General features: G+C 39.1%; 1 non-coding gene across 1 annotated transcript; it reads left to right on the top strand.

Moving 5' to 3' along the window:
• The first annotated feature begins 2,904 nt into the window (after nt 1-2,904).
• On the top strand, nt 2,905-3,008 carry LOC121225196 (small nucleolar RNA R71). The gene has a single exon (XR_005923115.1). It is a non-coding gene; the product is annotated as a small nucleolar RNA R71 (small nucleolar RNA).
• Nucleotides 3,009-3,941: the final 933 nt, after the last annotated feature.

Raw genomic sequence — 3,941 nt, 5'->3', positions numbered from 1 at the left:
ACAATAGAATGAGGCTTTCCTAATAACTCGATTCAATCATGAAATGTTCTGATAAATAACCTAAGAATGCAAATTAAATGATAGAATAATGAGCAAAATGAAAGTAAAATGAGAAAAATAAAGATTATTTTGATAATAAGCATTAGAAATAAGTAAAATAAAAGTGAAAAGAGTAAAAAAACGCTAAGGGTGAGAGATTGGGCCTCAAAAATAGAGTGGGAAGTGGCGCACAGGCATGGCAAGGAGGCCGTGTGGCCTTGCAGTGGCTAGGGTTAGGGTTTTTGGGTGAAGAAGACAATGAATAATACAGCCTATTTATAGATTTTGGGGTAAACGGCCATGGAACACGGCCATGGAACACACCCGTGTTCCCCAATTTTTGCCCTGTGATTCGCGAATTTTAAATTTGGGCACGTCTGACAATTGGCCCACGCCCGTGTTCCTTGGGCGTGTGAGTGCACTCGGCTGTGTCACACGGCCGTGTCTGTCTTCGTTTGTTTCTCCCACGCCAGTGTATGTAGGCCCATGCCGTGTTAATTTAACAGGTTAGACCACAGGTACTTGGCACGGGCGTGTCGCACGCCCGTGTTAATTTGACAGGTTCAACCACGGTTTCCAAGCACGGGCGTGTTGTACGCTCGTGTTGTTTTGGCAGATTCGCCCACGGCCATACCGCACGGCCATGTCGATTTATCGTAGCCTATGTTGGGGAAATTTTTTGCCCTATTTCCGCACGGCCTAAGGCACGCCCGTGTGCTAGGCCGTGTCTGTGTGGGAAACCTGTATTCAAGAGCTCTGTTAGTAAGTTAGGTGTTAAACACTAAAATTTTAAAGAAGTTAATACAGTTAGTACTCGGGTTATCTCCTGAGAAGCGTTTATTTATAGTCTAAGCTTGACTTACCTTTCCATTGAATGATCATGGTGGTTCGAGGAGTTTATACTCTTTTATACTCCTCATTCCTGCTGTGAATCTCATCAAAATAAGGTTTTAGGAGGGTGTTGTTTACTTCAAAAGAGCCAAACTTGGGATGACTTACCTCGACTATACCAAATGGAAAAATGCCAAGTACCGTAAGAGGGACTTCTTCATTCGGTTTGGCAGTGGCAATGTGAGGATCTACGGCATGTAATAAAAATTTATCTTTAACCTTTAGTTGATTTGGAAAGGTATTGAGCTCATCCTAGCGTGGTTTTGGTTTATCGTATGTTCTCGGTTTATTTGTCTGCCATTCGTCTAGCTCCTCGATTTGTAGCCTTCGTTCTTCATGAATAGGTCCTCTATTATTACTCAAAAATGGCTCATGTACTTCCTTCAAACTCATTTCCTGCAAAATAGGCTGCACCATATTGTCAGTTTTAGTAGAATGGTTTAAACGATCACCTTCAATTTCCAATGTGTTGCCAGAATTGTGAGCTTGAAGGGTGATTATTTCATCTCCCACACGAAGTGTGAGCTCACCTATGCCAACATCAATAATCGTTTTAGCAGTTGCTAAAAAGGGCCTTCCTAAAATCAAAGGAGTGTTGCTATCCTCCTCTATGTCTAGAACAATGAAGTCAACGGGAAATATAAATTTATCGATTTTAACTAGCATATCTTAAATAATACCCCTAGGAAATCTTATAGTTTTATCTGCAAATTGAATGCTCATCCTAGTCTGTTTGGGTTTCCCAAGACCTAGTTGTTTAAACATTTTGTAGGGCATGACGTTAATACTAGCCCCTAAATCAGCTAATGCATTATTAACATCTAAACAACCAATTAAGCAAGGAATTGTAAAACTCCCTGGATCTTTTAATTTGTTGGGTAGTTTATTCTGTAGAATAGCTGAGCAAACTTTGTTTAGCTCCACATGCAACGCCTCTTCCAACTTCCGCTTATTTGCTAAAAGCTCCTTTAAAAATTTCATTGCGTTTGGCATCTGCGATAGAGCTTCAATAAATGGTAAGTTAATATGTAATTTTTTTAAGAGTTTAAGGAATTTACCAAATTGTTCATCTGAGCGGTCTTTCCTTATCGCATTAGGGTATGGCACACGAGGTTTGTATTCTGTACTTACCGGCTTCTGCTCATTATGGTCTACCTCACCTTTACCTTTGCTTATCTTAGTTTCTTGTCTTGGTTCTGGCTCAGGCTCAACGAATCCTTCTTCATCTTGAACATTGATTGCGTTGAGCTTTTCCCTTGGGTTGAGTTCGGTATTACTTGGCAAGCTACCTTGTGGTCATTCAGAGATTAGTTTGGACAGCTGGCCTATCTGAGTTTCGAGTCCTTGGATCGACGCTTGTTGATTTTTAAGTGCTGTCTCGGTGTTCTGGAAATGAGTTTCTGACACCGAAATAAATTTAGATAGCATCTCTTCAAGGTTCGGTTTCTTTTCTTGTTGATAGGGTGGTTGTTGAAAACCCGAAGATGCTGTGGCCTTTGATTTCCTTGACCACCCCACGAGAAATTGGGATGGTTCCTCCAACCTGTATTATAAGTTTTACTATATGGGTTATTTTGGGATCTAGAGTTATTGTTACCCATATATTGGACTTGTTCCTCCTTGATGCTAGGGTTGAAGGGTTGATATTCAGTGCATGCTCCTCCTCCATTCAAATTGCACCTCATCACTGGATGTACCTGCGAAAAACCAAGTAAATCATCAATCTTTTTATTTAGAAGTTCTACCTGGGTTGACAGCATAGTAACTGAATGGACATTATAAACGTCTGCTGTTTTAGTTGGCTTAGTCCTCATGACTTGCCACTGATAGTTATTCAGTAACATCTCTTCAATAAATTCGTAAGCCTCTTCAGGTGTTTTGTTATTGATGGTTCCCCCGGCTGTTGCATCAATCATCTATCTTGTCGAGGGGTTCACACCATTGTAGAATGTTTGTACTTGCAACCATAGAGGTAATCCATGGTGAGGACACCTTCGCAGTAGCCTTGTATCTCTCCCATGCATCGTAAAGAGTTTCTAAGTCCATCTGCACAAACGAAGAGATATCATTACGTAATTTGGTTATTTTAACCGGTGGAAAATATTTTAACAAAAAATTTTCGGTCATTTGTTCCCAAGTAGTAATTGACCCTCGTGGTAACGAATTCAACCACTGTTTAGCTTTGTTCCTTAATGAAAAAGGGAATAACGAAAGACAAATGGCATCGTCAGAAACGCCATTAATTTTAAATGTATTGCAGAATTCCAGGAAATTTGCCAAGTGATTGTTTGGATCCTCATCCTGCAAACCATCAAACTGAACAAATTGCTGTATCATTTGAATAGTGTTAGGTTTTAGTTCAAAATTATTCGCAGCAATAGTAGGCCTAACTATACTTGACTCAGTTCCTGTTAAAGTAGGTTTAGCATAATCATACATAGTACACGGAGCAGGATTCTGATTAACAGCAATTGCAGGAGGTAACAGATTTTATTGGTTTTCAGCCATCTCTTCGGTTGGGGTTTGAATATCGTCCTCTTGCTCATTCTCTGTGTATCTTAAGCTTTGCCTTATTTCTCTTTGGCTTTTACGAACTGTGCGATCGATTTCTTCGTCAAAAAGTAGTGGTCTTGACGGGTTTCTTCTAGTCATAAACTATAAAAACCTGCCAAGAGAAAGAGAAAGTAAATTAAATAATAATAAAAATTAAATTAAATTAACTTGCAAGAAAAATAAATGGCTAAAGTAATAAAAATTGAGTGTTCCTAATATCTTAGTTCCCCGGCAACGATGCCAAAAACTTGATCGTGATATTCATGTGATAAGTTTTATAAATTTATAATGAATCGTTCTTGAAACTAACTATTATCACGATGAAAGCAAGTGTACCTATCGAACAGTAGTATAGTTTTAGCAAGACCGGATTGTCGAACCCAAAGGAACTAAAAATACTAGTAATAACTGTCTTTTTATTATCTAGCCTAAAAATAATGGGGTTTGTTTTAACTAAC

The sequence above is a fragment of the Gossypium hirsutum genome, chromosome A03 (assembly GCF_007990345.1).
Source record: "Gossypium hirsutum isolate 1008001.06 chromosome A03, Gossypium_hirsutum_v2.1, whole genome shotgun sequence".
NCBI lineage: Eukaryota > Viridiplantae > Streptophyta > Magnoliopsida > Malvales > Malvaceae > Gossypium > Gossypium hirsutum.
This window is presented reverse-complemented; position numbering and strand designations above follow the sequence as displayed.